This window comes from Halyomorpha halys, unplaced genomic scaffold (genome assembly GCF_000696795.3).
Source record: "Halyomorpha halys isolate HHAL.00 unplaced genomic scaffold, Hhal_1.1 Scaffold214.1, whole genome shotgun sequence".
Lineage (NCBI taxonomy): Eukaryota > Metazoa > Arthropoda > Insecta > Hemiptera > Pentatomidae > Halyomorpha > Halyomorpha halys.
The window spans coordinates 713443-728478 of NW_027110944.1; the positions used below are offsets into that span (position 1 = coordinate 713443).

The following is a 15036-nucleotide window of genomic DNA, read 5'->3' on the forward strand; positions in this document are numbered from 1 at the left end:
AAAAATTGTTATGATAAATTATAATAGAGAAGGTTGACTGTGAAAGATTTAATTTTTAATTTAATGTGAATAATTGAAAAAATAGGGTAATTTTGAACTGACATCAATGACCTGGGCAGAATAGCCATAAAGTTGTCTTTTTTAAATTATGTGGTTTTAAAATTGTACTAAGATTGCCCTTGAGGATGGGCGAAACGTCGGACTTATAAAGAAATAAAAATTGTTTTGAGACTAAAATCGGATAAAATTTATTTATTTAAACAATAAAATAACAAATTAAAAAAAAAAAAAAAAATACACCGAAAGATACCTCTGTCAAGTGCATAAGCCAGTCATTTAGTCCAGTAAAATGGAAGTGGGATGTGGTCTGGTGTTACTGTTTTTTTTTTGTTTTTTTGAGGGGGGTGTAACGAACATGAATCTGAAGATATCCAACAAATTTGTTCTCAGTAGATGTGAGAAATCATCAAAAACACTAAAAATCACACTTTTTATTTTTTAGGTTTTTAGCTTATAACTTGCACATTAAACTTTTCACGCAAAATGTACTACTATATAAAAATAAAAGGTGAGAAAATTATTAACAATTCAATAATTTTTGTGTAAAAAGTGTGGTTTTTGCTCAATAATTCAAATAGTATTGAAAAAGGGCTGAGTATGAAAGTATGTATTGGTTTATACTGTGTTTGGGTTGTCTGTGGTGAGCCAATTGGCACACAATTCCTTATTTTTACATTAATAATGGATTTAAAGATTGTTATAACTCTGATGTTTACAAAGAAATTATCAACGATTTGCTAATTGGTCACATTTTGCTTATCAATTGGATTAATTTCTTGTAATTCTTACTTTCTTCTACGTTATTAATTTATCTATTGTTAACCATTTTTTAAAAACCAGTTACTCTGTCGTCATTCAACCCTAGATCTTCGAAGTTCAGAAAATATTGTTGTTTCATAATTAAGTACTAACTAATATAGAACTTTTCTGTAAATAAAATTTTTTGTAGAAATTTAATTCTGTTCCTTACAATTATCGATCACTTCCTGCCTACTTCAACAACTAAAATAAACAACTTTTTTAATAACTAAATTTATTTTAACTAAATTGTTGTATTAACTAATAAACAACTTTTGTATTTTTTTTAGCCATGACGAACCGCTGCAAAGTGGAGCGAAACGTTGGCTCACATTTAATTGCTTAATTACTATTTGAGTTTTTTTACCACACCCTGACCTTCTTCCTTTTATATATATTTTAAATAAATGACATACCTCATACTATTTGATTTTATATATTTAAAGATTTTATTCGATAATTTATAAAACAATATTATAATTGTTCGAAATGTTATTATGTGTAACCATTAATCAATATTCTGAATATTTATCTGTTTTAATAATAAATAAATCAACAGTTTTGAGAGTAGTTTACATTTGGCAATATTTCTATTTAAGCGAGATTTTGTTTTTATATTATAGAATCTTAATATTGTTAAAATTAATTTACAACGATATGATGTATCAAAGCTACTTTTATTTGTATTTTTAAATTTTATTTTTAGAGTAAACATTTTTCAATGGTGAAATATATGTTAAATGACGTTTGTAAATGATCTCTAAAAAAAATAAAAGTTCTATTTTTGATTATTTAAGTTCAGTTGACTAAAGGAGTTATACAGTTATTTAACGAGGTAAAGTAAAAATTAATATGTTTGTTTGTATATAATATTAAAATTACAAATCAGTCTCACTTATTAGTCGACACAGAAGTTATTAGTTTTAAATGAACCCTCAAAGACTTGGGTCGATGAATTTGTCGTTTGATCTCCCCACGTTCTTTGCGGTAGCGACACACCACCGACCACCAAGTGAGTTCCTCTCTTCTGATGCGGGGGGTGTCATACCAGACACACAAAACCTACTTCTGAAATGCACCACAAAGGGTCTGGAGAACCTCGTGAAGTCTCTTCCTGTGGTTACCGTTTCGGGGAATCCTCTTGAGTGGATGTGGTAAGTCCAAAGGTTGAGTTTAAGTCTTCAAGTGAATGAATGGCCAGATTAAAGCAACCAGGAGTTGTTTTGAGTATACTGATAGATAACTAAATGCATTTTTTTCGAATTTCAAAATATCCATTCAATAATAAAATTTTTTAAAGTTTAAATTTCCTTTTTTTAAAATTAGTAATTCTTTTCAACAGTTTGGGTTAGTGGATCTTGAACTCCAGTCCCTGTTTATTTAGGTTTATGTAATAATAATAAATATTATTTAAAAAGGTTATGTAAAAAGGAGTAGACTATACTTACGTTGGCCATTTTCAATGATTGTTTTCACAAGTCACAATATAAAATAATTTTAACCTTACAGCCATTGGATATACTTGTTTAATATATTTATTATTTATTAATTGTATAATATTTTTTCATATAGGTCATAACGATTTGTTTTGGTGTCTTTAGCATTATTATTATTTTTAATTATCTTCATAAAATACTTTTTATATATTTATATGAAAACATCACTGTTAACGTAACCATGCTTCACCATCACACCTGTTAATTCAGTTTTTTTGACTCCCTTAAATATTTTGTTGAATATTATAAATTTTGCATATTTATTTATTTAATTTTTTTTTTTGTGGGTACCGGGAGATTACCAAGTAGTCAAAATAAACGACCAGCCTTAAAAATATCTGGATCATAATAGAATGCATTCTGATACTGCGCTGCTATTGAAACTACGAAACTTGGAAAACTTCAGACCACACGCTTTGGGGGATGAGGCGTTAGTCTTAACAACCTCAGAACTGAAAACTTGACCTTCCACCATGGGTGGTACCCTGTAAATAATCCCCCCCTCCTCGTATGTCAGAAGATAATTAGGAAGAAGTCATTAAAACACAGAAAACTGAAAACATCTCGGTTGACTGATAGTTGATCCACCTTCAAAAAGTGATAGTCGAAAAGAATTGATTATAGAATTACTCAACAATTTTAATCACTTTGTATTCAAATACAGGAAGTAATTGATTACAAATTTACTCGCAATTTTTGAGTTCGATTCAATTAATTACAAAATTACTCAATAATTTTAAAGTTGGATGCAATATTTTACAAAAGTAATCGTAATTGTTGAGTACGTGTAAACTTGATTACACTTTTAACTCAGTACTAACATGTATTCCATGCTCAAAATCGAAAAAGTAGTCAAGCTGAAATGAACATGATTTATTCTCTGTGTATTCACCTGAAGCATTTTTTTTTACAAAAAACATTTTTCTAACAAAAGTCACACAAGTATATACGAAAACATAAAATGAAATATTTCATCATAATATTATAAGATGTAATGGGACAAACGTCTTTTTTGAAATAGAGTTGAAAAATAATATATACAAAACTATAAATTCTATGAATAGTTATATTCAAACACTTGGACACTGACTTCATAATTATGTATTTATAATTGGAGAAAATGGCCGTGGGGTGCGGTCAGCAAAAAGAATATAAATAAACAAAAAATATTTATTCATGCCGACGTTTCGACCTGAGTTTCAGGTCTTCTTCAGGTAGCTTTTAGCAAAAGGGTTCCTAGCTAAAACAGTTTTAACTGCATCCCCCGACCATCTTCTCCAATTATTAATCAACGGTCAAATATCTACACCTCATTACTTATATATAGTTCGGGACAACATGGGCATAAAGAATTCTGTTCTCTCTGCTCTAATCTAAACCTACGTAGCACACTCATAAAGAACAATAAAAGCTTAAAATAAATTTCACTTTTTTTCTTCCACACCTCCGATAATAACGGTAATCGGTTAGTTGGAAGTGTGACACTACATGGAACAATGAGATTTGCTGGAGAGAGGCTCTCGGACTACACCTGTGCCAATGAAGTGGCTACTTGAGGGAACGCAATTCATTACAAGGTCAACTAGATCAAATGAACGCCACTCATGGATCGCTGGAGAGTGGTAATCCAATCGCGACAGTTAGCTTCGCTCCGAGCAACCCTACCAAATCGGTTTGCTCAATTCAAAACTCTTTTTTTTGTTCTCACACTCCGTTCCTTCAGTTAGATGAGAAAAAAAAAATCTGATGTTGTGCCCTACTTTGAGATGAGCTTAGTCTAGTATGTCTTAAAACAGTAATTTATTTATTACTTAGACTGAAAATATGTTTCATATACAGATAAGTGTAACCAAAATCTGACTATTGACATATGGAATATATTGGAATGGAAATAGTAATAACTAGTAAAATAGTAATACAATACTATTTATGAAATATTAATAATAAATATATTACTATTGATGAAAAATCAAATTCTTTCATACCAACAATGAAAGATGATTATTTTTTTCAAATAAAATAAAAAAAATACAGGTACATAAAAATTTAAGCATTAGTAAAAAAAAAAATTTTGGACTTATTATTTGGACTTGGAATTATTTTTTTTTTATAATATTTTTCTCCCATATCACAGCCCTCGAAGAATGGTGTCGTAATTGGAGGATTAAGATAAATTCCAACAAATCACCTTTACCCTACGTCGTAAACCTGCTGACTGCCCAACAGTTTCATTTAATGATGTTACTCTGACCCTTGTCGGACAGATCCGCTACCTTGGACTACATTTGGACAAACGATTAACCTGGAATCCTCACACCAGACTGAAAACACAGGAAACTGCACGTCGATTTCGACTATTACAGCACTTACTAGACAAACGGTATAAACTTCCAACACATTACATAAGACTGATCTACATGACTGTAATAAGGCCAATCTGGTCATATGGAGTTGAGCTTTGGGGCTCCACAAAACCTTCGAATGCCTCTCGAATCCAATCTTTACAGTCCAAAATCCTTAATGCTCCTTACTTTGTCACGAATCAAATCATCCATCAGGACCTCAATGTCCCCTATGTAACCGATCTAGCCCGAACCAGATATCACTCCTTACATTATAAACTCTCTAACCACTCAAACCCCTGTCATTAGTGTGCTTACCAATGGGTAGTTCTCTACACGCCTGTAACACTCCAATTTAACTTGGATCAGATTTACTAAATGTATTATGATGTACAGTTGTAAATAGCAATAAATAAATATTTTAAAAAAAATAAATAAAATAAAAAATATTTTTCTGCTGATATAAAAACTTGTATTTTAGGGTTCCTCAATAGCGAATATCAACATAACCAATATCGCAACAGTAATACAAATTTTACAGATTTTTTAATTTTATGTTAGAAGATTTTTATTTTTATGTTATTTATTATGAGAGGAGATAGGTAGTATGGAACATTTTGTTTCTAAGTTAACTTAGCTCTCCTGTTGAGTTGAAATATAAATTTACTGTATGGATAGATTAACAAACTGTGAAGTATATGGAAACACTTTTATTTTCTCGAAATGTAAAATTTCAATTTCAATGTGTATTTTGCAATCATACATGTCTTATAACTCAAAATAACACGAGTAATGCATAACTGAATTAAATTTTTAAAAATACTAGTGACGCGGTCAAAATCAAGCACCGGGATCTTCGGTAGTCTTGCTTTATCCTTTACATAAGGAGAGCCAATCTAGGCTTGGAGTTCCCCAGGCTGAATGTAAATATTGTATATAGTAATTAAGATGTAATTTTTGTTTAAGTTTAGTTTATTGTTATTAATATTGTATTTTTTATTCTATTTAATATTTTGTAATAATTTAATTTATCTATATATCTTTAAATATGGAGTGAATATGTTTCTTACTTCTATTACTAATGTGACTGAATGTCTACGCAATAAAGGAAAAAAAAATACATAACAATATTTGAATTAATATTAAATAATACATTTTAACCATACACATTACCAAAATTGCCAGCAACGAGGAGCAAATGAGGGGTGGAATTTAGAGTGTTATAGTCTTAGCACAAATTACATTTTTTACCCCTGATAAGGGTAAGGTTCAATATTACAACCTTCTTCCCCATATTTTTTCCATTTCTTGTAAATAAGGAAACAATGCTCACATTGAACACTATTGCCAATTGGCCCTAACGTTGCTCATTGTAATATTTATCAATAAATATTAAATTATATTTAAATATATAATCACTTAAAAACAATAAGATGCAAGATTAAAATTTCAGCTGAATATTGCTTTTATCCTTCATAAAAACAATTAAAATTAAAACTAGATGTTTTCAATCCTCAAATATCTACGTTTATATAGTGCAATTCATTTATAAAGATAATACAAATTTATGGAATAAAAAAAAATTTCAATATTATTCGCTTCTTACAAAAATGTTTTCTTCCATCAATAAAAGTTAGAAATCGAGACCCAAATTAACAAAAGATGACAGAAGGCTAGTTATTCTCTTCATAATTAATATGAGTTAGTTACCATGGAATTCTGTCCAGTTTATTTATTATAATATTTAAATAAACCCTTAAATAGTCGTGTTAACCCTGAAGTATAGAACCCATTTTTTTTTCTAAACGTTTCCCAACCCCTGAAAATGGAAAGACTTGGAGGGGGGGATCCGGCTGTAGCTGACCGACGAAAACGTTCAATCTAGATGCTAAGGGAGGCTTTTGTGTGGATGTTTTGGCATCTGCAGAAGGGAAAGGACCTCTACACCTAGAACGGGAGAGGAAGGAGTTCTCTAATTCATATTGACGAACATTTTAATTGGAGGAGGGCGATGCTTGTTAGCAGAGCAAGAGGAGGGTGGAATAATTGGGGCGGCGGGCGCACGTTGTCTGGTTTATCAAACATCAATTAGTATTGTCCGAATAATTGGAGTCATATCCTATCCTCTAATCCCCGGCTTTCAGAGCAAATTCGCAGTATTGTTTGCTAACAACTCTCTCGTACCTAGTATTTTACATCTAATTAGTTAGTCGGATAATCTTATTGCTTCTATGAATTAATCTCCGATTGTAACATTGTCTGCTTGTTCTGTAATAATAATAATAATTATTCCAATAATGATAAGGTTAATAACGTGCCGAACATAGTCTTAATAGTCCAAAAAGCGAAAAGTAAATATGTGATTGATATTGTCCCAACCGACGACTTGTACCAATATCCGAAAAAATTCCTTTTTTTTTCTATCTTTCCCCCGATTTCGATTGTTTCTACTAGTGCATCATTTAAAGGGCAATTATTGGCGTTATAGCGAATGCTTGATTGATTGATGATAAAAGTTTTTCATTGGTAATCGTGAAATGCCAATTTTTTGTAAAAAAATATCAGGACTGTATGCCCAACAATGTTGCACTAGAATATAGAGATCTCTTGAATTTTCTATTCCCACCAACGAATAACCAAGGCCTTTGAGTTTTACTTTTCTATATTAATTTTTACGTCTCTAAAAGTTATCTTCTTCTATTTTAGCAATCTTACCGAACAACTGAAATTGCCAGAATCAATTATAACTTATATTTAATATATTAATTTATATTTGTATCTCAGAAATATATATATAATCTATAACAGCACTTCTAAATCCGCATCGATTCGTGCAAATATTTTCGAGTGATTTATGAATTAGCCTAATAATAATTGCAATGTTCTAAAAATATTTTAAATCTAATAGCCATACAGATTTTCGTATAGACGGCTGTTCAAATGCAAGACTGCTTTCAGGCACAAAAAGGAATCAAGAAGTTCAGACCTTCTGATTCGATCAACATGGTTGATTAGTCGGTCAGAATAGTAGATCACAGTATCTCCGACTTGATATATCTCGTTGGAGAATGAACGTGAATGAAGTTCTCAAGAAGACAGACCTGGAGGTTAGAAGCGCTACTGAGTTAAACGCCTGGACAAAAGTTGCTGAGCAACCCATGGACCACTTCAAGCGCCTTTGGCGCCATAGAAGCACGACTAATTTATATATCAATCAAATCACCTTTCTCTATAGTGCTTGGAATATTGACTCTCGTTCGATTCAAAGACCCACCTTAGAGTAACTTGCTGCTTTTTGAGCTTCCGTGATTCTTGATGCAATGTCAAATTTTTCCCGAACCACAGAGTCAACCTGATCCGTATGACATAGGTTTCGGCCTCGGTAGGCGCACATTAAATATAATGTTATACTCAATATGTGTTACCTTTTGTAATCTGGACTCCAACAACTCCTTGATTACATCTATGCTTATCGATATCTCAACCACTCATAATGCGTTAAGTTCATCATTTCATTAGAACATATCTCAAAATCCTACTTCTCACGTTTAATCAAGTACTACGTATTCCTAAATACTTGTTTAAAGGTTGGTCAAGAGACGTTCTGTAAGATGCTAAAGCAAAGACCTTCACCACTCAGGTTCTGAGGATCTGTGGCTTAAACGCTCCTACATTAGCTTTCAATATCAGTAAAACGGTTGAGAAAGAAACAACAGACATTCCTGTAGCACTGCCTTACCCCTCGCTGGTTGGGATCAAAGATTGGAGGTCTCCAGGTTCAGGGCGTAATAGCTGGAACAAAATCCAGAATCGGGCCCTTTGTCATATTTTGAAGGGGGGATGGGAGATTTCGCATAATATATCGATATATTAAACTCCTTATTAAAAATATTATAATGATTAATAAATAAAAAATTGTAATTTTAACATTCATAGCACCGCAAAAAACGAGAATTATGATGGTATTTGTTGTGGAACAGGTGAATCTGACAACAGGCCCATTTAAACCAAACTGAATCACTTATTTTAATAAAAACTAAACGGGAATTAGTTGTCTACCCAACTAAATACAACCAAATATTTATATATTTTAATATGCAAAAGACATTGATGGATAAATGTAATACATAATAGAGTTATTGGTAAAAAAATAATTTTTATTTAGAGCCTGAAAGGAAATAAAAAACTGTGAGCTGCAACTGGAAATAAGGAATAGGAAAAAAATGGTAATAAAGAAAATCCGTTAAAAGCCATTAAATATTTTTAAAGTGTTATAATAGATAAATCTTTTTTTTCGGCCAAGACTTAGAGTTCTATACTGCCTAACCATGGTTGGGGGTTAAAGTTTTTCATTTTGTGGGACCTCCACTCAAAGAAAAAAGTCAACGCCCCAGGAAACGAATACGAACCACCACCGCCAATAGACATCAGCAAATTGGCAAGACTGTGTCTTAACCACTGAGCTACGGACGGCCCCTAGATAAATCTCTAATTTTTGCTTTTTATAACGTTTCTAACTTTACTATTGACCATTTTTAATTCACCCCAGTGAATTTTCAAACATACAACTCTTGGAAGTATTAGTTATAATTTATTTACATAATTATTATATTAACATTCTAGCTAGCTAGTTACTAGCTGTTTTTTCCTTTAGGTCATTTTTGTCCATCGGGGCTATAAAATTAGTTACTGGACAAGAATATGTTTTTATAAGTAAAAATTCTGTCGTCAATCGTTGATCGAATGATTTTCACCGAACTATGTATGATAGCAAAATTGAAGATCAAGGGTGTCATTTTCGATTTAAGTCTTTTTTTTTTTATTATTGATAACTCAACTCAAAACGGCAGTTCGTGCGTTTATACAATACTGTATTCATTGTTTTATGAAGTAAAAGGAAGTTTTGAAAAGTTTGGTTTTCCAATTTCTAATACGTTTTTATCCTTCCTCATTTTATTACATAGTTATCGTTATTCTTGCTAATTTCTTTATAAAAAAAAAAATATTTCTAAGGAAGAAAAGACTAACCTAGAGAATCTGGGACCTCTTTGGCCAAGGCCAAATTGTCCCCCTTTACGGTCTTAACCTCCTATTATTTATTTTAACAATAATACAATATTTACAGTAAATAATTTAAAATGTATACACACATATAAAAAATCTCCTTCCTTTGCCACATGGTATTATAAGGAAGTGGGCTGGCTCTGCTAAAGGGGGGGGGGGGTTAACGATATTAGGGGTATTCATGATGTTGTGTTAAATGTTATATGTTTTACCATGTTAAATGTTATAACTATAGGATTGTGAGCAGCCCTATTTGAAGTCATGTTAAACGTTAAATGCATAAGAGCCCCTAGCGGATTTTCTCAGCAACTTGTTGTATAAGCCTTTATGTTTATAACCTTCCTTCCAGACCCTCATGTTATTGTTTACTTCAGTTTTGATTTAAGTAATTGATTAAAACATGCCTAGAGTGAGTGAAAAGTGGAATTTGTGTGAAAGTTTAGCTTATGAGTGTCTTATTGATCTTCAAACTTGTGAAGAAGAGAATGAAGATGAGCTAATTGACAACTGTATTGAAAGTCACAACAACTAATATGGCGGCGATCTCAACTGGTCTATTGTGTGACGTCATTCTCGATTTAACTGACCAAGTAACAGACTCTCAGCCATGTTAAATGTTATTTCGTTTTACCAAGCAAAATAAGGCAATTTTTTTCTATTTAACACGAGTTTTTCCATTTAACACGCTTTAACATAGATCATGAATACCCCTATTGACTCCTGGGGTACAAGATCTAGGAGGGACCGCTCCATTGGGGCCGTTCCTATACCCCTGCCAGGCAAGCTTGAAATAAGTGTGAGTATTTAATGTACTCTATACTTTAATACAGATAATTTTTATTTTTTTTTCAGATATTTTTATATTTTGACTATAATTTCTTCTGAATTTGGTATAATTGTTTCAATTTATATTATTTTCGTAAGTTGATAACTCGTTATCTATTTAACTATAATTGTCAATTTCTTCACGGTATGTACAGATTTATTATCCTATATGTTAAAGCACACTAAAGAAGTTAATCAACCATCGCAAAAAAACAAAACAAAGTTTAATTCAAATTTTAAAACAAATGACCGTCTTTTTTTAAAAGAATTAATTAATAATTATACATAATATTAACAAGCAGAATAATATATATATTATAATATAATAAATATTTGTTAAATAAATAATTACAAATACTTCCAAGAGTTGTATATTGTATATAGTGTGTAATATTGTGACCCCTATTAATCCAGTAGTAGTCCTTTTTGTTATAAATTCCTAAAGAGTCAACACGAATTTTTTTTTTATTTTTGCAATTTTCTTTGGTATTGAGAACTTTTTGTTGGTTGGCCAATATAAAAAATAGTATAATTAATATAAATAAAGACCTCCGCATTCGTCTGTTCTTTCAGAAGCTTGTTAGGCATCTACTGGTCAAATTATAATTCTTCTCACATTGACATCTCAGCATGATTCCATAAAATTTCCTAATTTCGTCTTTTCCCATCACTACCATTATTAATCTATGAAGCCAATCCGAGATAGAAAATAAAATATGTTGATTTGATGGATCAGTCAATAAATTTTAAAGTCAACCCTATAAAAGAAGACATTAAGGAAAGTGGAATCGATCAGTTCCTCCAATAGTGGTTCGAGTATCAATTGTAACGACCCCACGTCTACCAACCTAAGAACTGGATAAAAAAGTTTCTGTGAAATTATATATTGTTATCGATTCCTGGTAACTCTCAATTTTTGTTAAAGTATATTTTTATTCCTTGCAAATACATACAAATGGAAATAGATATGTTCGCAAAATATGTTTTTTTGTATTTACCACTTATAGAAAAGACGCGTGTTTTCAGATTCACATTAAATAATGTATAATATAAGAATATAATATATAATATAAAAATTTATAATGGTGATGAAGAAATTGAAATTAAAATTTTTTTTTGTTGTGAAAGCTTGTCTCATACACTATAACTTTTTAAAAATAATTGTTAGAGACTTACTTAGAATCCACATACAAGAATGAAACGACAAGAAACTATTCGTAGATTTCGATTGATACAACACCTTGACAAACGCTCTGAACTTTCATTCACTAAAAAAAATTATTATACAATATGATAATCAGACCAATTTGGACATATGGAATTGTCTAGCTCTACCAAACCATCAAATTCCTCCCGCATCCAATCCTTACAATTAAAATTCCTACGTAAAATCCTTGATGCTCCTTATTACGTTTCAAATGAACTAATTTGTAAACCCACAAAGACCTTAACATCCCATTCGTTGCAGATTTGGCCCAAAACAGATATGCGTCTTTTCATTCCGAACTCCTTACCCATCCTAACCCATTTATTCTTAATCTCTCATCCTTAACAATCCCTGATAATCCTCCGAGGCGTTCGAAAATAAAATGGCCACGGGACCTTCTAATTTAAATTAATGCTTGAAGTACCACCAATGGGTGGTCCAAGATTTTCAAGAGTAAATGAAACATTCCACATATTTACGTATTGTATTTATTATTTTGTACAGTTGTAAATTACATTAAATAAATAAAAATAAAATAATTGTACATAAATTTTCTTTAGATGCAGAAATTCTATAGAATTTTCGTTTATTATTTACCGAAGAGGTACTAGAGATATTGTTGTAACGTACCGATTTTGTAAAGAAATATTAGTTTTAATGCCATCTACTATAAAAAAAAAAAAAAAAAAAAAAGTAGTTAAGAAAGAAGCAAAGTACTCCTATGATTAAGTAAACGTAAGACAGTGGGTAAGAGCTTTGCTAGGTGGGTATTAAGGAATGAATGGTCCTACACAGTCAACTCAACATTGGATTTTTAATGAAGACCATGAATTTTTATGGAGCGGCATTCATCTCTCAAGCATCATTCAAGAGAAATTTCCTTCTTTTGTTTCTGAAATTATGATATTGTTGATCCTCGGGCCCTTAGAGAATAGTCGCTGTAATAGAAATACCAGTGTAATAGTGACAGTGTTTATGGCCTTAGTTGGCAAAGATTTCCAAAGTAAAAAGACAGTTCTTCGGCAAGATCCGTGTAAAGAGGCGGCAGAGAGGGCGCCAAATAATCTGGCACGCCACAATTCTAAACCATAAAGGGAGATAATTTAAAAAAAAATATGTAAATTAATTAATTAAAATATATATAAAATTAAAATAAAATACGAGTAAATAAATTTCTATGGTACGTCAATGGATCTAACAAATTATTTATTACTGAACCAAGAAAATAGATTGGCATGTGTTTCAAAAAAATAATGTCAGTTCAAAAAAATGGCGATTGTTGATGTAACTATTACATTCCTCACTGATATGATGAGTAACTGTCAAGAGATATTGTGAGTACTGTTATAGTGAATTTAGTTGTATGAATAATTTTTTATTGATTTTCGAGTTTTGAAGGCCAGGAAAATAAAGTTGTGTTAAAATTTTTGTTCACTATTCTTATGTTTTTTTATGTTTATTTTATAGGAGTTGGTAGCTCATTGGTAAAGAACTGTTCTACAAAATCCAATTTAGAAAATTGGGGGATCATAGTCTCCTACAAAAGACATCCCTAACTGTAAAACGCAATAACTATTTACAATTAGTTATATAAAAAATAAATAATAATAGTTTTGTAATTAATGAATGAAGAGAAAAAACATAAACTAATCATATTATAGCGTTAATAAAATAAATAATTGACTTAATATTATAGCTTCTTACTAGATGAATTTTCATTAATATAATTAGATGTAGTGAAAGTAATCTTTCTTGTTAAAATTCTTTGTTTTGATGATTCATTAACAATTTATTTATATAATGGTTTTAGATCTCCTTATTTATTATTATATATGAAATCTTAATTTATTATAAAATGGAGAGCAATATGATCATTGTTATTACATTTATAACCAATAAGGAGAACAATTATTTAAGATAATTGTTTTAATTTAAAAAAAAATTGTTATATTAAATTAATTGTTGTATGCTTCAGGTGAATAATGTAAATTTTCATTATAGATAACTTGATGATAGGGTGATAGCCCCAAAACGTTAATGAATCATTAAAATAAACAATTTTAACAAGGAAGAATACTTTCACTATATCTAATCATAAATAATTGACGAATAGTGAAAAAATAATAATAATAAAAATAGAGTTAATAACAGGATGTCTTGTAGCCGGCTGAACTTTTCTCTCTTCGGAATCGGGTTGAATTGCTTCGTCTCGAGCGCAGTTTTGTGTTAACATTGCCCTGTCCGTGAAGAGGCAGCAAGGTTAGAAACTTGGGGTTTAGGTGTTTAGGAAGTTTATAATGGAAGGATTGATATCTGGTTCGGGCTAGATCTGTTATATATGGAACATTAAGCTCTTTATGTATGATCTTATTTGTGACAGAGTAAGGAGCCTTGAGGATTTTAGGAAGGATTTTGGATTATAAGGATTGGATACGAGGGATTCGAAGGTTTAGTGGAGTCTCAAAGCTCAACTTCGTATGTCCAAATAGACCTTATTACAATCATATAGATCAGTCTTTTGTAATGAACTCGTATAATTCATTTATACTTGATAATATTTTCACATGTATACGTCAGATAGTGCTTTTTCGCTTCTTATGAAGTTATTTTTGTAAAGAAAACTAGTTCTTTGGAACAATGTTCTTTTAGCATTTTTTTTTTTTTGCATTTTATAATATTAAAATTGATAAAGAATTTTTCTTAAAAAACATATACGTTTATTATACGAGTAAATCCTCTCAAAAGAAAAGTGGACTAATTAAGAATTAATCCGTACGGAATTTATAAAGCAGCTTTTGAAATGCAATCGCTAGCCTTGGGTATTAAAATTTATACGTATTAATCGACTATTTTGAAAAATGCTAACTGCTATAACAAATCATCTTTAATATCTGGAAGAGTACATGGGGTCCAAACGAGTTACACAAAGTTTTTATTTAGTCTTTCTAGTATCATTGACTCGACATACGCGTGCGAAATTTAATTGCGAATCCAAATAACCGATGAGAACTTGGATTCTGTAAAACATTCAGAGGAAAGAGAAGACTATTGGACCCTTTTTTGTTGTCAGTCCCACTAGAAGAATATTTTTTTTTTTAATTACAAACTTTTATTTATTGATAATATTATAATCTCCCACAAATTTGGGCAACGAGTAACAGTGATAATTAATAATTGTACACTTTCATACAAAAAATTATAAAATCTATTTTGTATAATTACACTTTCTGCTTGACGTAGCACT

General features: G+C 30.7%; 1 protein-coding gene across 1 annotated transcript in view; it reads right to left on the reverse strand.

Annotated features, from left to right (window-relative positions):
• LOC106679670 (homeobox protein Nkx-2.1) overlaps positions 1-15036 on the reverse strand; it is a 145611-nt gene that overhangs the window by 26769 nt on the left and 103806 nt on the right. The window lies entirely within an intron of this gene.